The sequence below is a fragment of the Ambystoma mexicanum genome, chromosome 6q (genome assembly GCF_040938575.1).
Source record: "Ambystoma mexicanum isolate Mex_15411 chromosome 6q, UKY_AmexF1_1, whole genome shotgun sequence".
NCBI classification, from domain to species: Eukaryota; Metazoa; Chordata; class Amphibia; order Caudata; family Ambystomatidae; genus Ambystoma; species Ambystoma mexicanum.
Window position 1 is genome coordinate 347,056,605 of NC_090937.1, and position 24,539 is coordinate 347,081,143.

The following is a 24,539-nucleotide window of genomic DNA, read 5'->3' on the forward strand; positions in this document are numbered from 1 at the left end:
TCAAGACCACTGCTCCTGTGACATATCCTAACAACGGACACAACGGCTACTGCCTAGGAGGAGATCAGTAGGCAGTGGCAACCCGTGTCCCCCCAAGGACTCCTGTTTCATGACAGAAGCGGGCACGGCGGTCACGCCATACCAAGCAGGTACGTGGATACAGTGACCCACGCCTGCAGCCCCCCCAAACTCCCAAGAACATTACACAAGGGACGGACATCCCCTGAGCCGGGCCCCAGCGAGCAACGCAACCCCATTCACACAAACTATGCAGCTGAGCCCAGTTAAATTAAAGGCTCAAAGGTGACACACCGCTCAATAGAACAACAGAGATATCAACTTGTCAACAGCCTAAAACCCCCACCTACGGAGGCACACCTTGCCGTTGGGGCTGCTCTGGCGCCCCCTTCCCGAGATTCAGCGGAGCCGACCCAGATCTCACACGCCCAGTTAACGTTCTCGGCGAACACTCCACCACCATTCCCAGAATACCCCAGGGCACGCCTGCATCTACAGCTGGATGAGTCCCCCTGGATCCCAATAAGAACCCTGGTCCACTCACAGTCTGCCACGTACTAGCTGCAACACTCGTAACCAATTCAGCGGGCCAACCCACACAACCTACAAAAAATACTGGCGATCCAACCTTAACTGAACCGGCTGCAGACTCCCAGACATACAGCAACCCGGTCTGCTCCTGATAATCCACGAGTACTGCGCTCTCCTAATCAATACTTAGACCACAATCCTTCCATCAGCCCTCCCACAGCCTACCCACACGTCTTGACACCCATCCCCAGTATACACACCCAACGTGCAATACTTCCAGCGCCACTGCGAGGAACCACGCAACCCGCCGTGCACCCAGCCCATGGCTGCACCCAGGAGACAACGTCAGTAACACACCATAAGGTGCGGAAAACCCCCAACTCAGACCCCACCAAACAGATCCTCTCAGATTGAAGTGCAATTTCCAGAACACACCGCCTGGCACGGCAGATAACTTTCCAACAAGCACCAGGTATCAGGAACCGCACCACACCACAACAATGGAGTGAGAAACACCACTGAGACACATTTTCTACAGAGCAGCTGTGAGGTGACAGGGCGACTCACCCCTGAGCCGACCAGGAGACCAACCATGTCTGGAATCACCCCAGGATTGCCACTATTTGGCAGTTCACAATCTACGCTCCTTCCATACGTAACAGTGGCGCCCATTCCACATCAGACAGCAAGAGTCCTTGACTAATAGGACAACTCAACAACACCCAATAGAGCACCGAGACCCTGGAATCCACGCAAGACAACAAATGACAACAGCATCAAACACTACATTCACACACTGATTCTACCGTTCAGAGCTTCCACCTTTCCCGAGTGCATAGCCGAGATACCCCACAGACATCAAGCAACCCCATCCACCTGCTTAGCCCAACTGACAAACAAACAACTCAGCATGGGGAAGAACGACAAATCCCAGCAGAAATTAAACTTTGAACCAGGAGCAATAGCCAGAACACCCAAAGCAGACACTCAACCAGACTCCCCTGAGTCAATCACAGAGCATGATGAAGAACCGGCTCCAACTATGGAGATCCGCGAAATCCTTTTGGAACTGGAAGCCGGCATTGGCAACCTCGACAGCAAACTGGATGCACTCTTAAGTCGACCAATTATAGCACCGACCTAGACAAACACGGAGAGAGACTCGACTCAGTCGAGCAGAGGGTCTGCGACCTTGACCATAACGCGTCCTCGCTAACAGCCAGGGTCACGTCACTGGAAACCCAGATGAAAGCGGTTGCCACCAAAAATGAAGACCTCGAAGGGCGATCACGCCGTAACATCAGGCTGATAGGCGTGAGGGAGAAACAACTCCCAGGAAAAATGGAGGAGTTTGTAGAGAACCTATGCAAAGAACTTTTTGGGGCCGCAGCGCTCTCACAGCTTTTCGTGGTGGAGAGAGCCCACAGAATACCGACCAGTCGACCCATCACAGGTGCCACTCCGCGCCCAATTATTGCCAGATGATTCAATTTCAAAGACCGGGACATGATCTTGCGACTGGCCAGAGACAAAGGCGACCTCCAATTCGACGGCGATAACATCCAAATCTATGCAGATTTCTCACTGACAGTCCAGGCACTGCGAAGATCTTTCACCGGGGTAAAACAGTGCCTACAAGACAACCAGATGCTCTACTCCATGCTATTCCCAGCAAAGTTACGGATTCAACATGAAGGGAAAGCCCAATTTTTCAACTCGCCGGAAGAGGCGAACGCCTTCCTAGATCAGCTAGGCTGTAGACCCTTAGACAACAATCCACGACTACTGAGGAGAGAACGAGCCAGAAGAAGCCCACCATGACAGCACAATCAACCCCCCAACAGTGACCTGTAAACAGTCTGCAACCTTGCCTGAAGGCTACACATAATCCCACTCTTGAGGGAGCTCGGGACCTTGGATGGGCACTAACGGCCCTAGCTCAGCACAGTTCATATTTCATTCGGGAGGGGGATGTTTTTTGACAGGCAGGTTGGGGGTTGCCCATGGAGGAATGGGATCGAGAATAACCCGACAACAGTTGGGGACTCATGCCAGTTATGGATCCATCCACCACCAGGTAACACCGCCACCACAGGATGACAGGAAGTCGCAACGTGCAAATTTCAGGAGACCAATTCAAAGACACAGAGCGAATTACACTGCACTCGTCCCCCCCCCCGCCAAGCGAGACAAGCAATCCAGCTGTAAATATAACCACCATGCACTGCGTTCAAGCTAGCAACCTGGAACATAAGAGGGGGCAATTGCCACACCAAAACGAGGAAGGTAACACAGTTCCTTCGGAGACACAACATTGACTTCACCCTCATCCAAGAGACACACTTACTCCCGGCATTCGAGAATCGCTGGGCCCGTGACTGGGGCTGCCACAGATATTTCTCCTCATACTCCTCGTACACCAGAGGAGTAGCTATTCTAATCAACAAGCAATCAAAATTCAGGTTACTAGCAACCCGGAAAGACAGCAAAGGCAGGGCCCTCATGGTACTAGGAATCCTTGATGGTATTGAAATTATCTTAGTGAATTCCTACGGCACGAACATGGACGGGTCGAACAACTTCAACTGGATAATAACGCACATGGGAGACACAAAATCAGCCACCATCATATGGGGGGAGACAAACAAAGCATTAGACCCACAAATAGAAAAATCCCGAATGCCAGTCGGCCAACCCTCCAAAGCAAGCCTGCAAATCCGTGAAATCTGTAAGGCATACGACTTAATAGACATATGGAGGCACAGCCATAGGGAATCTCGTGAATATACCTTTCACTCTTTCGTACACGGAACAAGCTCATGACTTGACTACATTCTAGTGTCCAAACGCAGCTGACTTCAGTGGGGTCACTGCCAAATTTTCCCAAGGACACTCTCGGAACACGCCACGGTCACCCTCGAATGTCCCGCCACTAACAAAAGAACAGGCAGACCCCACTGGAGCTGTAAACCAGGATCCCTGCAGGACCAAGTGTTCGCCAAAGAACTTCGGAGTGAGCTGGTCTCGTTTCTAGAAACCAACCGAGACTCTGTCTCATCCATTGGAACCCTCTGGGAATCTACGAAATGTTGCATCAGAGGGATATGTATGACCAAAGAAAATACGATACTGAAACTGATCAGGAAAGAACTAGCCACCTCTGAAACACGCCTGAAAGCTCTCAAACATGCATACTCCAGCTCCAAAGATCCCCACTCTCTTGCAACCCTCAAAGAGGAACTGATCAAGCGCCAAGCCACTGCGGAACGAGAGGCGAGATTCTTGACATGTGGACATCGCATCTGCCAATACAGAGAAGGTCAGAAACCTGGGGCCCTCCTGGCAAGACTGATAGCGGCAGATAAGAAACCCACCTTAGTAGACCAAATCCGAAACCCCCAGGGTACCCTGGTATACACTGAAGATGACATAGTCGAATCCTTTTGTGCCTTCTACCAGGACCTCTATACTTCCAAACACACCTCCACTCCTGAGTCCCTTCTTCATTACCTCGGATGTCGAACTCTACTGGGTTAACGAGGAGCTGCGTGCACCCCTAAACTCGCAATAAAAGAACTCCCCAACACCAAGGCCCCAGGCCCTGACGGGTTAATAGGTTAATTCCTGATATTATTACAGGTATTTGAAGAATTACTAGTGGTAGGAGCCCTACCCCCAACTCTCTGCAAGGCGAATGTGATCCTTTTTTCACAAAATGGGTAAACCCCCTGAAGACTTTGCCTCATACAGACCAATTTTGCCTCATACAGACCAATTTCGCTTATCAACCTCAACAATAAGATTCTTGCAAAAATACTCATCACCAGACTGCTCCCCTTAATGCCTGGATTGGTACTTGCCGATCAAGCTGACTTTATACCCGGCCGCAGCACAACATTCGGCATCAGGCGAATGTTCGGCATCCCCGAGGCGATTGATCCATCGTCCCAGGCCATAGCAGATCTACTTGACCCGAGAAGGCCTTCGACTCAGTCTCGAATGGCCCTTCCTGTTTGCAGTCCTGGGACGGATGGGCGTCGGTGACCAATTTCTCAAACTGGTTTCCCTCTTATACCACCTCCCCCAGTCAAGCATTATCCTAGGGAACACAAAATCAACAAGCATAAAACTTTGAGGGACCAGGCAAGGATGCCCGCTGTCAGCCCTATTATTTGCCCTGGTGATAGAACCCCTAGCATCCGACCTCTGGTCTTGCCAAATAGAAAGGGGCCTAGCCCTCAGCCGGCACAAACTGATAGTCTCCTTGTATGCAGATGACATGGTCCTCTATGTCTGCAACCCTGAAGTCAATCTAAACCTAATCATGCGTACAGTGAATATCTGGGACCATATCTGGCCTAAAAATCAACCACACGAAGTCCGTCATTTTCCCTTTAACCACCGCCACCAAAGAATTCCACGAGGACTACAGGTTCAAATGGGAACATTCGAGGGTTCGATAGCTAGGGATCATGATATCCAGAACCCACCATGACAGTTTCCGAAATAACTATGGGAATGTCAGAGGCACTACTAGATAAAGATAAAGAGATGTAAACTTCTTCCACTCACGGTTTGGGTACGTGTATCCCTGGTTAAAATGGTGATCTTACCCAAACTCCTCTGCCTATTCACGAATATCCCCCTACTCCTACCACAAAAATCCCTCCTGCGCCTCTGGAGTTTGATCCTAGACCTGCTCTGGGCTGGCAAACCTGCAAGAGTAGCATATACAACTCTCATCCAACCTGTCTCTAAAGGAGGCCTGGCGCTGCCCCCGAATTAGAATGCTACTATTGGGCCGCCCAAGAGCAATTCCTTGGCCATTGGTACAGCACACACTTCAATAGACCCCATGTCCACTCGAATGAGCACCCACACACTTCATTAGACCCCACGTCCAGATCGAACGAGCACTCGCAGCTCCCAATCAACTTCGGTCTGCTATCACGGGCCACATGCAGGTATCCCACACCACGCTCAACGTAGTCCTATCCACCTATGCAATCTGGAAGAAAATGGCAGAAAAATACAATGTCCCGGTTAGATTCTCCCTTCTCGTCCCATCCAGGTTTATCCCAGGGATCCCACTAAGCGCAGAGAAGGTATATCTTCAATGGGCCCATAGGTTTCTGGATTACTACGCTAAACGATCTGTTCATGGAAGGTCCGTTCCTAACACCCTAACACGGACGTGATCGCGGGGCCAACACTGCCTTAGACACCTTCATATACTTTCGCCTATGGCACACACTCCAGCCTACCTTTCCCAAACAGCCAACCCCATGGCAACTATTACACAAGGTGATCCATTCTCAAGGCAAAGGTAGGATGGTCTCAACAATCTACAAATCTCTCCTGGCAGACCCTACTCCCCCACCCACTATGCCAAAAAACAAGATAGGAGAGGTCTCTGGGCACCACAATCTCAGATAAGGACTGGGAGTTTATTCTGAGACAGACTGAAAAAGTATCCTTAAACACCCGTCATAAACAAATTCACTTTAACTATTTGCATCAGGTATACCATACACCAGCAACGCTCCACAAACGACCTTCGATACCAGAAACCTGCGATTGTTGTAACGCTCCGGCTGCAGACTTTATTCATCTTGCATGGAAGTGCCTCCCAATAAACCTACTCTGGAACAAAGTACTGGAGAAGATATCTGCAATAATTGGAGAACATATCGAACCTGACCCCATAATCGCACTACTTGGTCTAACCAAGCACCTATCATCGTCGATACGGAAACTAGCTGGACTAGCGCTGATACTAGCACGCAGGAGGATTGCAATGGCGTGGGGACGGTGGCGCCCGCCCCCCTCCTTACAGTCATGGTTGCAAGATTTAGCCTACTGCCAAGACACCAAAACAGACTTCATTAAAACTTTACCTCTTCATGCGAGACCACCAGACATCTGGGGGCCTTACGTGTCCTACCTAATGACCACCTCAGACTCTGATGCACCGGACAGTTCGCCACCCTAAATGACTCCCCATAAGCTTCTATGCCCACTCGTTTGTCACCTGCAACAAGTATACACAGACTCCTTGACCACAATGCATCCTGTTTCCCTTGTTCGGGTGGGGTTGGAGGGTCCAATGGCATAATGTTACATGTTTGTTATGTTAAATCAAAAATAAAGTATAAAAAAAAGAAAATGCCCCAACTCATCCTTTGGCCAAACACATTTTATAGCACTTCCTTTTCTTATAAGTAATTGCAAAAAGTCATTTGATTAACAAGTTTTGCATATATTTTTGGGCTTTTATTGTTTTGGTTACATGCATCCTTCAACACAGTCTCAGCAATGGTCTGTCAACCTGCTGAGCTACCCTGGGAGCCATCTACTATAGAGCAAGTCTATGGATCCCTTGATGTATTAAAATGACTGCATTACCAACAGTACTTTGGGTGCACCGCTACCATAGAAGTGATTTAAAGTGGAATTTATGGATATCGTACTGCTGTGGGTGCCAGGCCTTCGCCTGCATGTGGCACCATATGTTGCAGAGAAGCCAGGGGCCCTTGTGTCTGGCATGGCAGCTGCAGCAGTCTGCTGCTACGTCAGCGCTGTCACCTAACTGCAGTATAAGCTACATGGCTATTACCCGATGTTTCCAAAAGTTAGCTTGGAGAGTTAAGAACTACTGTGTCGTATTCTATGTAAGATATGTAGATGAATGATTGAAAAGCTAGCAGGCTGGACCTCTCAACTGTTAAGGGTAAAATATAACAAGCTGGTGCTCTTTCTCTCGCTCACTCTATTATTTTCTTGTCTCTGTGACTGAGTATGAGTCACGTTTTCAGGTATGTGCTCTGACTGCTCTCTCTGCCAGCTAGGGTGGACTGGCCTATTGGGAACTTTGCAGATTTCCAGGTTGGACCCTGTACCCTAGGTCCCTTTTGTGTGCGGGGGAGGATGTGTGCCGACTGGCAGAGTGTAGTGCGCAAATATTGGTACGGTCAATCTGGTGCGTCTATAATATTTCTTTATTGTACTTTTTCAATTGCAGGAACACAAATTGGCTCAATCATCCCATCTTGGACAGCAAAGTCCCCAGCAGCAATTGCACCATAAAAAATCCTGACATCTGTATTAGGACTTGCCGACGGTAAGAATGTCTTTTTAAAAAAACGACTGTATTTTGCTGTGGGTGATGGTGGGGTAATTTTAAAGGTGTAGTAGGAGTCTCAATCTGGGATTTCAAACCTATTTTTGGGCCTGTTCCTAACTCATGTCCAGTTTACGGCGGTACTGAAAGTTCACGTCTCATTTACATTTACAGTGCACTGTGTACTCTCTCCTGGTTTCCCAGCGTTACGTTCTGCTTACTAGCTGATGCCTAACACCCAAGAGCTGGTTCTAACCCCTGCTCATTTTTGAAGTCACAGGTAGACCCATGTATCCTTGACTAACTGTTTTCATTGCAGCAGCTTTGCTCCAAGCGTCGGTGTGTAAACCTAACCACATGTGTCCCAGCAAGAAAAATCTAGTGAAGCACTTGACCCAGTCACGCAGGCAAGTAAGGATTTCTTTTCCTTATGAAACATTGGTTGAGTAGAAGTGCGGAAGGTTTATATCAGCCCTGTGCAATGTGCATCCAGGTGTGGTTTTTGCCGCCCTGTGGCCTAGTCCAGGACCACACTTCAACAAAAAAGTGAAGCTAGAACTTCATGATCTGAACAGGGAGACTTCTGAGAATTGTATAAATGTGGTGTTTTTTTTTATCTAAGCTGCATTTCTGACCCATTTCTCCTGAGTTTTTCCCCCCAAGCTGTTCACGTGGTATCATCCCCCCTGCCCGCAGCCTTTTCACGTGGTTCGTTTTAATTCTTATGTGGTGTTTGTCAATTTTAATGTTTTAAAGCATTTTTTATTTTTGAAAACTTTAAATGGTTTAAAAAAAATAACATGACGTAAATTAACGTGGGGGTTTGCAATGTTTTGAGAGTCCGGCTCCTTTTTTACATGGATCATTGGTACTAAGTGAAAATATCCTTTTCACTGTACCGATGGGGTGGGGAGTCGATTTAGAAAGACCGCTCTGTGGCCGCACAGAGCGGTCTTTCAAAATCAAACTATATTACTTTTCAAACCCCTGTCGCACATGAGTGCTGTGAGCCCCAGCAGAGTCGTCACAGGAGGCAGAGGTGAGTTTTGAACTGTATGTGTGTGCACATATGGGTAAGATGTGTGTGTTGAGGGTTCGGGGGTCCCACCCTGATTGACAAGTTAATGAGCGGGTGGGGAAGGAGGGGGGCAGTATGTGATTTTCGCAATTTAAAGCCAATAAAAAAACGGCCAGGAAAAAAAATCAGTCTTTTTTGTGTTCGGCTTAAAAATGCAGAAATAACGCATAGAACTGGATAGTTTCCAAGTGCCCAAAGATGGTAGGAATCTCAAACGAAAAGCGGAAGGAGAGGTTGAAATGGACACGAGAAATGCAAAAACTCGTAAATATTATGTCTTTTTTGCATTTTGGGTTCACATGGATCGCAATTGCCTGAAACCAACACTGTTAAGCCGCATTTGGAAACAAAACATTAGCAAACAAAATACCAGGGATTTGTTTGTACGGCAGCTGCAAGGCATACACAAGTAAAAAGACACTGTTAAATCGTGGCATCAGTACCTGCAAATGCTTTGGAAGCTTCTTACCACAATATCTGGGGGTACAAAAGCCCTTTACAGATGCTGAGAGTAATTCTGTCAACAATTCCCGCTGTCAACCGGGTAATGCTTAGTGATGGTGCAGCAGAGAAATCCAAAAGTATCTTTATGTCTGACAACACAAATGTTGGAGAAATATTTTGTAAGCCAATTTAGGTCAGAGCAACTGCATCTATAGTCATTGACATTGTTAACTACTTCCTAAATGTGCACTCCCTAAATCGGAGGTATGCGTTGGTATTTGCTTGGATGGTGCTCCTTCAATGTCTGGTGCTAGAACTGGGTTAAAAGCAAAAGTGTTGGTAATAGCTTCACATATATTGTGGACACACTGCGTGATCCCCGGGAAGCTTTGCCTGTGCGCAACATGGGGAATGGACTCTCAGAGGTGCTGACTTCTGTTGTAAAGATTGTGTATTTTATTAAGATGCAGCACACAAGAGCCCGTCTGTTTGCCACATTATGTGCAGAAATGGGAGCTCAACATGATGCTTTGTTTCACACGGAGGTCAGGTTGCTCTCCAGGGTGAAACGTTTTAAATTGTGTTTAGGAACTCGGGAACAAAGTGAGGTGTGAGACGCTTTCTCCTGGGTTTAGACCAGACAAAAGATGAGCCTCTGTGTGATTCACACTGGCTTGCACTGTTAGCTTACTACGCAACCTCTTTAAAAAGCTACATTTTCTAAACCTCTCCCTACAAGGCACAGAAAAGAAACCACATCATTGGCTACGAACGCAAAAATGTCAGCATTCAAGAAGAAGTTGGAGCTTAGGAGGCAGAGGGTTAATGTCTGCATTCTGATGTGTTTCCACTATTAGCAGATGCTCTTGAGGAGGCGGAGTATGATCTATTCATGTGTTGCTGAACTAATGGGAAACCATCTCAGAACCACTCTCAAAAGTACTTTCCAGAGGACAATTGTAGCATCAGTAACGGAGTGGTTCAGCCTTTCCTAGCAGACGTAGGGGCCTGCCCACCTCCCAATACACCTCCAGGAGGAACTAATGGAACTTCAAAGTGACAGGCTACTGGAGAGCCAATTCAAAAAATTGTCCTTGGGTGGATTTTGGCAAAATGCAGTTTCCTACTTTATCCAAATGCATAGTCAATGTACTGTTACCTTTCAGCACCTTGTACCTTTGTACCTTTGCAAGATTGGATTTTCAACACTTGTAGCCCTAAAGACTAAATATCAGTCAAAGCTGGAAGAAAACCTGTGGTTGGCTATTGCAAAAATTGAACCTAATATTGATGGCTGGCTGCTGAAAGGCAGGCCCACCCTTCACACTAGTTCTCCAGTATGCCACTGTCCAACTTGCAAGTGACTGCATTGATAATAATCAAGTTGTTGTACTTAAGTATGTACTACGTTACTGTAGGAAATAAATATCCAATACTACTTTCAGTTACTCCCCCTGTAGCAAAAAATTTTGAATGCTGCGTTTACAAATATTTGCCCTCTAATTTGAGTTATTGCAAGCAATGATTTTGAAAGAATGTTGTTTGGCACCCACACCTCCATTTGGCACCATTCCAAAACATTTTGGAGTCCATGTGTATAGAGGGGCCCGAGCCAGGTACCTTTTTATTAGGGAGGGCTCGGGGGTAACAAAAAGTTTGAAGACCACTGCCTGTAGAGTGACTATCTTGTTATCAAGAAAATGTTTTTAAAAAAATAAGTGAAAGGCAAACAACCTAATTGCTGGCACCGCTACATGTTAACATATATTTTGATTGCTAGTTTTGATGAGCACTTATCCTCCCTGGTCCATAGGGGACAGTGCACATGTGGGCTTCAACGGCAGAAGCTTAATATACTAAACAAACCTTTGCAAAATCCCTGGTTGATTCGAAGTGGTCCATTATCCACGTGCTTGCTGTGTCCTTGTGTGCAATGTTGCTATGTGTCCGGTACAGTGCATATACAACTCGTACACATGACTGCACCTTCAGTGGGTAGGAACAAAATCATTCCAGTGCTTTACTGTGAAGGAAAGAGTTGCACAGACCCAGCGATACTCACGATTTGACTGTCGTCTGCTTAAGAACATTGCAATGTCGCATAGCCCCTGTGAGAATGTGTCTATTGTATATAGTGGGCACAATGCTTGTAATTTTCAATAAGTTGCCCAGACAGCTGCATGCCAGTGCACAGACACCCGCTGGCATAGATTTCCCTTGTGTGGGGATTGTTGATGTGTGGCTTGTGGGAAGCGTGTGTGACTTTTGCAGCATCTTTAATATTGCTTATTTCTGAAGCAGGGTGCCAAGTGGCAAAGCTTTGTTTGGCTAGCAAGAAGACTGGCTAAGTTTTTAAGTGTGTGGCAGTCTGTTTGAGCCGCTGTTTGGTACGGGTTGTGCTGCACACACCAACAGGTGTAGTCTCAGGCTGGGGATGGTTGAAACACCCTGATGAATGAGTTCTTTGATTCCTGCGTTCCTCCTTCTGGTGGCACAAGGTGCTTTGGGCTTAGATTTGCTGTTCTGATTCTGCACACAGAGAATGGTTGCAGATATTGGCCACCCAAGCTCTCACGAAGAAAGGAGAGAACAAGACTCCTCTAACCAACAGTGGACAGATGCCCCCCATCTATTTATTTCTCTTAACAATGCATGCAACCTGATCATTGCTTTCACTTAAGCCATTGAACACCAGCCAACTAAAAAAAGTGACATCCATTAATTGTCCAGCATCTGAATTTGATTTGCATTAAAGGAGAGTCTCAACGCCCTAACCCCCTTTTCAAGCTGGGGAAGATTGTTGAGATTTGTGTAATGTGAAAAGTGTACACGGCAGGTACTATGTGAAGTTCAAGGTCAAAGCACCCCTAAAGAGGTTCTGTAAACTTCCCCCCATAAAAAGCAAACTGTCTGACATGCAAAGACTCATTTTGTATTGTAATGCTTTTGAATATAATTTTTTCACTATTGGAAGTTATCGATGCTAAGCTTTTTAAGCCATTTATTTTAAAGAGCACATAGATGGCTTGTTTACCCCTGTTTTCCATTGCCTTTTCGGTTCACAGTAGGGCTAGTTGTGCCAGACTTTATGCGCAGGGGACTGTGTTCTAATTCCCCTCATGACTCATGCTCTACTCCATCTACGTTTAGTTTGTTCAACACTTTGGGGAAATCGCTACATGATTTAATATATACAAATGTAAGTTTCAGGGACTCTGGATTACTGCATGATCTAGTTATACATGTCACATTCTCTATATAGCTTGATGAGGTTCCCGGAGGGATTTTATTGCCCCTTAAATCGGTTTGTTTTTTTCCAACCACTTGACCTCAGCAGTTCATTGAAGATAGTTTGCCTGTAAACTTTATTGAATGCTTGCTAGGGATAGTGATCCCTGTCATTCATTTTGAAAATATCTTTTTTGATCATTGTTTATGATGATCTTGGGTGAATGCTTTTTATGGTTTTTCTTTTTATCTAATGATGGGACCAGTTCATTCGCGTTAGATGATGTTGAGCTATTTTCTTGCTTGTCTGGATTTTTCAGCAGCCTTGTGTATCAGAGGACTGGCGCGGTAGCGGGTGTTTTCTGACTTGGGCGTGAAAGGAGTGCTTTGAATTGCTTTGCTATTTGAAAGTGGGAGGTCACTTTATCCCCTTAAGGCAGGGGTCTTCAAGCCTTTATATGCTGAGCTCCCCCTTGAGTAAAATCATTTCTGCCCCCCCCGCCACAAATGCTTATATTTTCTATTAAAAAGTCACCATAATCCTTCATGCCCCCCACCACCTGGCATCCTTTGGGCCCCCCAGTTTGAAGGCCTCTGCCATAAGGTGTCCTAGCTGTCCAGCATACAGAAGCCCCCTTTTCGTGGGTGGTGCAACTCCTTCCCAGTTCCACACAATGATTGTTCTACTGACCAGGCTGATTGCTTTCAAACTGTTGCCAAGTAGGGGATACATGCTCTTACTGGCTGCTCCTCTCTGGCTTTAATGCTGTTGCTGCTCCAATGCCTCCACAATGTTCCTTGCAAATAGTCCATGCCTTCCTCAGATAGGTGCACCCGACCCTCCATGTAATAGGTTATCTACATGTATCCAGCCGTGTGGCATGTGTGAGAAACCATGCCTCTGCAAAGTTTACCCATGGCTTGGTTTACTTTTTTGCAGGATTTTTCCACTTCTCTGAGCGCTGCGCTAGTTCAGCTGTAGTGCATAATTTATTGCACATTAGCGATGCTTATGTGGAGGGGGGAGGGGATGGGGGATTGACTTCTGAGCTTTCTGGAGGATAGTGCCTGGCTCATGTTAGCAAAGGCCTTCCTGCTAAGGTGTAATATTTACTTTTTTTCCCCCAGTAAAGATCACTTTGGTCATGGGTTCTGTCCCTGCATACCCTCCTATTTCCTGTACATGTTGCTGCCTGCAAGCTGGGGCTCTCTATGGTTGATATTTACTTTTAAGAAACTGAAACAGGTGCTTGTCTTTTAAAGGACACTCAAAAAATGACTGCAGCATTTTAGGTACAAGACCTCTGCAGTTAGTTAAGAACGCATTGCCTCTCCAGTACACCCACCTCTAATTTTGCGAACAGATGCAACTAGTTAAAGCCACAATCGATGGAAGTCTTGGAAGTCTTGCAGGAAGTTAACCAAGCACCAAGAGACGCTTCACTCATAAATCGGGAAACATCAGACAGGAACATCCATAGCAAGCCCACGATAAATGAATGCTTTTGGGTACAGACCTGGTTCACAAATACTTGCCGCATATGAAATTCCCTTTGTTTTTAATTTCTTCTTTTAGACAATAACTCAAATCCTCATGGCACTCTTTGATTCCAACAATTCTCTGTGCATTTGAAAGGATGGGGAATTTGAGACTTTTCAATTCCTGGTGAAGTTAATTGGAAATTGCTGATAGAGGTTATCGATGAAAGTAGAAGAGAAATATGTGAAGAAAAGGATTTCAAGGCAGTCATGCTTTTCTAGTTAGGTAAGCAATGTATTTTTTTTTTGTTCATCTATTTGATGTTTGGGGGAGGAAGGTACATCTGACGTCCCTATGCGGAGTCGTTCCCTTTTTTCACACATAAAGATGAATGCTACACAATGCCCATCTCATTTACAGCATCTCTTTCCTCTAGAGTAACTCTCTAAAGTATAGATGGTCTACTGATTTCTCTGATGTTATTGGCAAAGTGCTATGGGTTGAACGCCCTTGGGGACCGTAGTCCAGGTCAGAGTATGTGTGCAGCTCTTACAGAGAATGGATTGGTTTTGGTGAATCATGCTCTACCTCCTTAACGTTAGGTATACAGTGTTTTAGAATGAAAGTAAAACAGTATCATCAGGTTACTCATCTGTAGGTGAATTTATTCCCATAAAGTCAGCCAACACAGGTTTCGACCTTAGCCGTCTTCAAGGCCTTGAAATTGAACACTTGGTATGGTGACCAGGTTTGGAAGTTGATTGTGAAAATATCTTGAAACAATTTTCTGTACTTGATGATAAAGGGTTGAGTCCCGAGATACCTGTCAATGGCTGGCGCGTTGTGCTAAAAGTCTTTAGTGGTGCTTGGACATTCTGGAATGGATCCCCAAATCGAAATTCCTAAACTCTTTTTTGATTTTCTTTTAACCTTCTATGCAATACTGAAAATTTAGTCCACAGGTTGGTGAACCAGTCTAGGATGTCCAAGGTAGAGCACGATTCATAAATACCAATCTGTTTTCTGTCCTATTCATTCAAGGTCTTTGAGTAGACCTTGTGGAATTGGTGATGCAGCTCGCCACTATTTATAAATTATAGTGGTCACAGCACACTCTCAAGGGTATGTACCCATACACACTTTTATGTGTGCCGCTAAACTGAGTTGTGGGTAGCTACATGGGGAGAGAGGGAAAGCGCCAAGGAGAGCAAGAATAAGCAAAACTCCAAAGGGGCAGATAGGGTTGCGCTTAAGGGGAGTCGCCCCAGTGTACAGCTCAGGCAAAATGTTTGTTGTATTGGTAGTCACATTATGAAGTTTCAACTTGCCTTTTTCATACCCGCAGCCCAGAAACAGTATTAAGACACAGGAAACATTTGATGAAATAACGAAAAGCTATAATTGAGGCTTTAAAAAGAAAGGTAGAGGAGAAAAAGCAGCTAGTTGTAATCTGGAAAAAGAAGATGCAGTGAAAAAAACAAGAGAATTATATTGTAAAAGCTGATGGGTGAAAACTGACTATTCCAAAACGTATTAATGGCTGTTCACAAAAGCTGGAAAACCTAAGTCTTTTGGCAGGGATGGCTAGTGTTTTTCATTCCTCCTACATGCCTTCCTCAGAACCTGCCTCTTTCTTCACCTGGACAATTGATAGACACAGCATTAAATCGGCAGATGTCTGTGTAATGTTGCAGTTCCCAGAGATGTAGCTGTGCAACAACTGCTATATATTGGACTATAAAGTAACCTGTCAATTGTCTGCTACAAATGTTTTGTCGGACAAACCTAATTTGACAAGCTCAACTCTATCACCACGTCTTCTTAACAGTGTGTTCTTGTTAGAGTATGACGGCCATGCCTGTTTGGACAATGAAGTGCCACCTAAACATTACCACACACCTGCGCAATCTTTCAGATTACGGTTTTAAAAAAACAATGGAATTGGAACATCCCCACAACCGAGTTTGGTTGTTTCGTCAGCCCCTGCTACTAATCTACAATGTAATTGTAGCTCACATGCTGCTCTGTGAAACTGAAGATGCAAGTGCTCTTGTGTGTAGAACTATTATAGTTGATCTGGTGATTTTGTAGGTTGGTGCCAACTTGTAAATGGTACATGTTTTTGTGCTATTGGATTTCTGTTGGGGGGTCAGCAAATGTTTTCTTGGGTGTGGTGAATGGGCAAACTAATTGCTATCGGCTTGTAGCGATATTGGGTGAAGTGATCGGCAGTCTTGTCATGCAGGTAGACCTTTAACGGATTTTGTTTAGGTCATTGAAAGTGTTTATTTTAGTGCAGTGATTTGTAATTTGTGGGAGTTTATTGGGTGTGATGCCATGTTACCTAGAGGTCAGATAGGAAATGAGGGAGTTTAGTGGTTGGTTCATGACATTGGGGGGTGGATGTGTAGTTTTGTAGTTTTGTATACTAAATCAGCAAACCTTAGTTAATGACATTGAGTGCTCTTGGCCAAAACAGTACCGCAAAAATGTAAAGAACATTGCAGATGGGAAAAAATATATAACAATTGTAGTTCCATCTGGATTTTTGAGCCTAAACCAAAAAAGCAAGCCGCCCATCTGGCTACTCAAGTTCAGAGACTGGCTCCAGCCCTTTCACATTTAGTGACACAGCAGTGCTGATTAACCGGTTCGACCTGTCCTGGGAGCCTGCCCCACAAGCGAGATTCATGACAAGGCTCCAGTGGGGCCTCCTATTTGCCCTGATGAAGGCGGTTCATATAGAGTAATACTGATCCAGCTGATGTAGTTGGAGTTGGATACTTCCTCCGCCGAAACGTGCACCATACGCAAGGGGGTCATTTGCATCAAAAAGGATGTTTTGGGGCCTATGGACTACTTATTGCCAGGCCTACATTCGATACCAAGAAATTTGACTACGGTCCCCCTGTCACGTTGGCACCTGTAATATCATCTGAAAGATGAGATGCTTTATTGAATACGGTGCACGGGTAGTACCCTACACCCACCCTTGCACTGAAGCATAGCCTTTATGATTTCACCAGTGATTTATGCCATGTTACATGATCAAGGACTTTGAACAGATTCATGTACTGAAGCAAAACTGTGATTTTTTTTTTATTCCTTTATGTTCAGATTATTTGAGTTTTTCACACACAAATTATTTATAAATGTCTCCATGTTCATGTTTGAATGTTTCTTATTCTAATACAAACCACGTTTATTCACCATCATGGTTGCATGCGATTTTCCTTGTTTAGCCCTTATCTTCTTTCTGGACATTTCCATGGAGTAGAAACTTAGAGGTTTTTTTTTCCATTAGTACCACAAATACCAGGATTCCCATCACTAGGATATAATTGTTTCATTTATTGATAACATATGGGAACACACCTGGTCAGTAGCAGTACTAACTCTTCTTGGTTCTTGTCATGCAGGTAGACCTTTAACGGATTCTGTTTAGGTCACAGTGTTTATTTTAGTGCAGTGATTTGTCATTTGTGGGAGTTTATTGGGTGTGATGCCATGTTACCTAGAGGTCAGATAGGAAATGAGGGAGTTTAGAGGTTGGTTCGTGACGGGTGGATTTGTAGTTTTGTATACTAAATCAGCAAACCTTAGTTAATGACATTGAGTGCTCTAGCAAAGATGGCAAGTAATGGCTGCAAATTCCATGTTTTCCAGTACACTATCCATAAGTCTAACCCTATATTAATGCCACCCATATTACACACAAGGAATCAAAACCCTTTTCCTAAATTGTTTGAAAGCAACATCTTCCTGAAGTTGTCTGCAATAATTGTTCACAATTTCAAACCACTCCTAAAGTTGTCACAGGTCCATCCTGGAGTAACCCCCCCATCCTGAAGTTGTCATGGGGTCATCATGGAGTAATCCCCACCCATCCTGAAGTTGTCATGAAGTCGTCCTGGAGTAATTCGCACCATCCTGAAATTGTCATGGGGGTCATCCTGGAGTAATACAAGATCATCACTGGAAGTAATCAGACCTCCTCTTGGAGTAGTTTCTGTGATAACTCTAGATTCATCTAATTTGAATATTTTGGCCTATACACATACTTCAGAATGGTTTCAGATGATCTCCCGGAACTAGCCATGGATGACTCTAGGATGGAGTCACCCGATGACTCAAGAATGATACCAGGAGATCTTCCTTGGGATGCCACAGAGTCAAAGATGAAGGCGGTCTAGTGAAGGTTACACATACAATGGAGTTTCATGGCTATTTTGGGAGGTCTATATATTTGACCCTGTCTCGGACATGCCATGGATAGCAAGAAGCAGTGGAGTCCCACCTTGAATTTGGAGCTGGGATTAAGGGCGGGGGAGAGGTTGGAGTTTGGGGGTGAATCTGTGAAAGACAAGTAAAAAAACGTCAGGTCTTTAAAAAAAGAAGGGAATGGTTTGAAAAAGTGCACTCCCTATTCAGTGCTCGATCATAGGACCTAACTCACTCTCGGTTTATTGAAAATATCTGATCCATTTTTGGAGATAATCAGAGTTGATTTTGAAGTAGGCGTTGTTCATGAATTGTGTATTTTTTTAAAACAAAATATGTTAAGCACATTGACGAAATATCTGGATTAACACAGGCGAGTCCACTTTTGCGACGCTTTGGTCAGTGCTTCATTGGGTGTTTGATGGTTCGAGGCCCTTTGGACGCCTATGACATTGGCCTCCTTTGACCAGACAGACGACAGGATTTGGTGCTTCAACCAAAAGCGGAGGAGCAGTTGCTAGGACCCGTCCCGGCATTTTGTAGTCTTTGGCCGTGTAACTGCGATTGTGTTGAGATGACAGTAAACATACGAACTTTGTGGGGGCCAGGGCGGTTTGGAGGCAGCGGAGGAGGTTGCATTTAAACCTCTTTGCTTTCTCTTGAAGCCAACCACACAATACGAAATGACCACGAATGCGTAATCCTTATGTGCTAGTCCACCAAATTGAATAAATCTGTCATGCTTAATGGTAGATTTGTAAAAAAAAAAAAAAGAAAGTAGTGGTACCCAGCCCTTTTTGCTAATAGGGGCAGGGCAAGGGACCTAGCGAGTAAGATGTCGGTAAAACAGCTCAGCGGGTTGAGCGATCGATGTAGCGATCTGTGTGATCTGCAGGTCCCAGGGTCAACTCCCAGCAAGGGACAATCAGCCTTTCATCCTTCCATAAATGAGTACCAACTTCAGTTGGGTGATGTTGTATGTAAATATGTTCTCTGGAAAGCACTTTGGAAAAAGCGCTACATAAAGAACACCATTAAGAAGAAAAAGTCTAATTGTCTTTTAGTTTTCAGTCTTCATCAGCCAATAGGACTTAACTGATTACTTGGTACGACGGTTTGCGGGGTTGGACATGAGGATGCCAAAACTGTTTCTCGCATGCATGCTTTTCCCTGATTAGGACTGCCACAAATACGCTGTAAAACTCTTCCCCTGAAGTAATATCACAGTCAGACATGGCACTGCCACAATAGCCTTCGATGTTACTCCTCTGTGTGGGGGTTCGGGGGGCAGAAGGAGAAGGAAGACTGGGAAGGCCATAGCTTTCCTCAATGTACTTTAGGATGTATATGTTAACGAATCGATGACAGACTACTTATTTATTAGTTCTATACTTGACACTTGATCTACCAACAAATGCTTGCGAGCAAAATGTCCACACACTATTTTCAAGCACAGTCAGACATTACGCTACACCTTAGCAAGTAATACCTGACTAATTGCATTATATAATTGTAATTACAATGTATAAAATGCCTCAATGCTTCAAGACCAAATCCTTAAGCAACTTTACATATACCCCAGGACATAACAAATCGACTCTCGGGACACCTAGTTTATAAACATATTTTTCCCAAATACTGTTTGCAACAAGTTATGCAAGAAGAACTGATTACACAATTATAGGACGGTCGTTTTAAGAAACGCCGAAATATGAAAACATGAGCCATTTAGAGCCGAGCCTTCGACCTCCAAGAGTCTTGCTGTATACTGCAGCCACTGCGTTCACCCACTGTACCTATATTGTTGCTACTGACACCTGCCGACAGAACCGGGGCTTTCAGAATTCATAAAGACCAAAGGAACTCAAGCAATTTCGTTTGTCATGTAGTGTCTCCATACAACGGTTTTTTTAGAATATTTAATTGAATGGAGAAAAAAACGGTAAAACTGTCTGCTTTGAGCTTTGTTATTTTGTATTAATGTTAGGGCATTTGTAAGGCGGCTACTTAAAAATCAACAGAATTCTCCACGCATTCTGTAAAATTCTAAAAAATAAATTAAAAAAAGAACATTTGTAGAAGTACGTTTTTATTCTTGCAAGTTTAAACTTAATTTTCCAAATTCTGCATTTAAAAACCAAAACATAAATGTGCAATTTCGTACAGTGGAAACAGGCACCGTATGATAAAGTATACAGAGAGCTCCGGACACAGAACTGCTTTAAGCAAATTAAAGGTTGGCTGTTGTAGTTTATTTTGTAAGGTTTATATCGTATTTTGGGTTCACCACAGTTTTCAAAATCTAAGAAAACGTGTACAGGTAATACAATTAGGGTTGGTCGGCTCAGCCTTAATGTCACCTGCATTTTAAGGTCACTAGATTACATAATAAAAATAATGATTATTCCGGGGCATAGAAACAATATTGTTTGATTTATTGAATAAATAATTATAGCAGTTTTTGCACGGATTAATCAGATACGTTTTAATTATTCCCATGTCTAGTACACCCCAGTAAATGCGCACTCGGATGCTAGTGGAAGCTCCGTGAAATGCAGCTGTGTCTCTATTGCATGACTTTTATTTACCATTCCACTGGGGTGGGTTTTACACCCAGCCAAGAGAAAGAACAAAAAAAACAGGTTCTGTGCAAAGTCTGCAAATGGACTGCGTGCAATGAATTCTTCTTTCCAAGGCGTTAACCGCCCCTTCAGAACTGCAGGTGCCGCCTGCCGTTGCCAGGGTCACCATAACGACACCCCTCTCTCAAACGCTGCTTTAAGTCCCCGCGAGCGAGAAGTTCGATGTGCGTTTGAACTACCTTTACCCTCGTACTCTAACCATTTGTGTTCTGGGGAGTTTTCGAAATAGGCAACTGCGTGGTCAGGCCCTGGGACCACCTACCTCGAAGCCCAGCGCTGGCTTCGGGAAATGGCGGGCAGGCGGGTGGCGCACGATGTGCCTGGTTACCAGCTTGCTCGGTTGCAGCTTAGGTGGGACATCCTGGCTACCGCCTGTGCAGCTCTGCCTGCGCCTACAGTGGCCCACGCAAGCAGAACCCGCATGGACACACATGCCCGTCGCGCTCCCACCCTTGCGCAGACAGACAGCGCGCCCTCCCAGCCGTGCCTGCGTTATAAAGGAAGCCTGCCCTCTTGTCTGGCGTGTGTCACCACTGGTCCCGGTGAGCCGGCGGGGATGTTTTGAATCTCCCGGGAGATGCCACCCCCACATGCTGCACCCATTTCGTTTTTTCTTTATAGGTGGACATGAAACGAAAAAAATGCCTTGAAATAGTCACCGTTTTTTTTATAATTTAAAACAAAACATTGTGGCGAGTGAGTGTATTTGTCCTTGGTCTCATTTTCTGCTAGAGTGAGCGTATCAATCAGAGCTCGTCCATAGGACCACAGAGCATCGAAATGAGCATGTTTAATGTTTGCCAGGCCTCTATACTACCCCGATTCCCAACGTGTGCCTGCTACGCAGAACCTCTTTTGTCAGTAGATTCAACTTTGCTTACTCAGTGCGATACTTCCCCTGTGTTTATCCCAGACTCTTGTTAAATAATTTGCTGTTTTTTGATACACCACGTATTTCAATTAAACATTTTACACTTTTAGGCCCAGTGCCTACCCCTCAATAGAAACATATCACTCTAGTTGCAGCGGTATTTTACTGCTGAAAAATGTTCGTCCTTTTTGCTGTGGTTATTCGCAGGAAGTATTGCAGGAAGTATTATTTAAATATTGATTTTTATTGATATGTGTAAAAAGTCACGTTTTTCTGTAGTTGTTTGGCTAATGCACAATAAATAATGTTTTAAAAGTTAGAAATTATTATTGCAGCGGGTACATAAAGAGGTGCACATGCAAGGACAGAGTGCTAATGTGCACCTCAGGATCCATGTTGCTTTGCAGGGAGCGCTGCGACCTGATCGATGGCAAGAGAGGGGCTGTGCCAGGCACAGGATGGGTTTGTTTATAAGTGATCTGACTATGTACAAAGGAGCACAGAAGCTAACAGCTAACCAGCTCCAGGCTTCCAACAGTGTTGTACACACCCTCGGTGTTTGGAAACCTGTGTGTGAAATGCTACCCGCCTTGGGTCTATGAAAGGGAAGAGCTCGCATGTATTGTTTCCTTGCAACATTGAAAACACCCACTACACTGGCAGGGGCGGACTGGGAAGAGGGGCAAAGAGGACATTTCCCTCCAGGCTGGCTTGACGGTTGCTCCCAGGGCCAAAGGTGCAAAATGCAAAAAAAGCAACAAAAAAGACAAAAAATCCTTCAAACTCCAGCCTGCCTCGAATGAGCTGAGTGTTGAAAGGCTAGGTTGCTTCTCTGTGGATGGAGTCAACCAGTCATCTTGATTTCAGCAATGTTGCAGGCGCGCCTGGGTGGCCTCCACAGGCGCATTTTCATACTGCACATCATATAAGTATGCATGACAGATTCTGTGACACTGGATGTTAATGTTGGCTACCACTGTGGCTCCTAAACCTTTGGTCTATTGCAATCCGCAACAATTTACCACAACTCCTACTTGGCAAGGAAGTTAGTCTCCATATATTATTAGAGTTTGCCCTTGGTTTGATTCTGTAAGACTGCTTCTCCTCTGTTCTGGTGAGTTTCTTGATCACTTGTGAGTTCATTACAAAAAAGAGTTTAATAGCACCCTGAATTATAACCATGAATATTACAAGTATGGTATTTTGTGGTACTAACTTTTGTGCACAGTTGAAAACAGTCGAATAAAACTAAGCAGGTCATTCAGAGTTGGGCAGATTCATTTGGGGAATACTGCTGGAAAAAGTGGTCAACTCCACCAGTGATATTTCGGAAATCCATCTCTATTGAGAGTTTACCACTAGAGTGGGTGTCTGAAATACCTTTGAAGATATTTAAAAAAAATATCACCTCTGCCATTGGTAACATAAAAAGGTATCCTTTTAAGCATTATTTCAGCCATTTGCAACTTGTACAGGTGGGAAGGTTTATCTACAGTAGTGGCTGCAACATACAATTTCTGGTAATATGTTATGCACATAATTGTCAATAGTGTCCATTTTAGTCATTTCCTGGGAAAGGCCGTGAGAATGCGGGCATTGGAGATGCCATCATTTTCACCCCTTAACATGACCCTTTCTAAAAACTTGAAGGTCTCGATTCATGGATTTATTTGGGCAGTAAATAGGGAACTTGCGTGCCAAACTGCGTGCAAAATCCAGTTTGTCGATTCCTGGAATCAAATGTGCAGGACTTTTCCAAGACTTGCGTGAAGTTCGCGCAGGCCCAACATGTCTCTGCGAGCTGTCGAGTGCCTCGCGTGAGACACCACACAGAGTATGGGTGTGGCTTGCTGATAGGGCTGGGAAGGGGGCGGAACACACAAACTGGGAAGAGCATGCGAAAAAGTGGGCGTTAAGAGGGACAGCCCGAAGGCTGTCCCTCGCACAGCCGCAAGTGCGCCAAATGGCATGTATTGATGGAACCACCCATGCAGCCTCTCGACATAGAAATGGCCACGCTAATCCCTCGATCACTACGTCACCCGAAGGGAGGCGTAAAGACACTTGCGCATAGGAATCGCAGCACAGAGGTGGGTTTGCATGTCAGATTTAGGGGTGCATGTACTCAACTGGGGTTCCGATCTAACTTAGGGGTGCAGGAACGGTTTACTGGGGGTCGCACGCAGATTGAGTTTAACCTGAGGTATGAAGTCTCATACACATGTTGTCGTGGTGCTGGCAACAGTTACGGGGCACCCTTTGATGCAGGCCTGATTGCGGGGGACCCCCATGCACTTTTTAGGGGTGCATGAATTTATACCCAGGGGAGCATGCAATGGTAGCTGTTCTGGCTGTTTATACTTTGATTTGGGGGCATTCTGGCGCGACTTGCGAATATAGTTACTTTTATTTATTTTTAATTGTTTTTTTATAATGTGCCTAATACCATACCTGAGTTCGGTTTCTAAGCGTGGATCTGGGATTCGACCCTCTGTTGCTCTACATGGTCTTGCTTTCAAGACCAGCGCGTTGCCCCTCTGCAGTAAATTCCATGAATATACCGAGCGCCCATTTTTTTTCTTCACGCAGTATCGTTCTCTGCACGCAGCAATTGCGGGAGAAATGCATACTTTTACATGAATCGGTCCCTAATTGTATTAAATGAAAGAAAGCCTGCACTTCCTTGAAAACAAATATATATAATAGGTCACTCTTACTCCTTCTCCATATCTCAGGATGACACCCCTCGCAGTTCCCTCTGCTTCTAAGAATTGAAACATGCAGCTAACTTTACAAGAAAGTGCAACTTGGCAGTACAATGAATTCAAAGTCCACTCAGTGGGCCTCATTACAGGGCGGGCGGTCCGGAATTAACAGTGGCGGTAAACCCGCCGCCACTGTTAATT

The 24,539-nt window shown here is 44.9% G+C and overlaps 1 long non-coding RNA gene across 2 annotated transcripts in view; it reads left to right on the forward strand.

Moving 5' to 3' along the window:
• The window catches only part of LOC138515509 (uncharacterized), a 123,200-nt gene that overhangs the window by 3,673 nt on the left and 94,988 nt on the right, over positions 1-24,539 (forward strand). Inside the window, exons 2-3 of one of the 2 annotated variants that reach the window (XR_011282037.1) lie at positions 7,571-7,669; positions 7,989-8,080. This is a non-coding gene — a long non-coding RNA (uncharacterized lncRNA). The remainder of the gene's footprint in view (positions 1-7,570; positions 7,670-7,988; positions 8,081-24,539) is intronic. The other variant, XR_011282036.1, reaches the window with a different exon arrangement.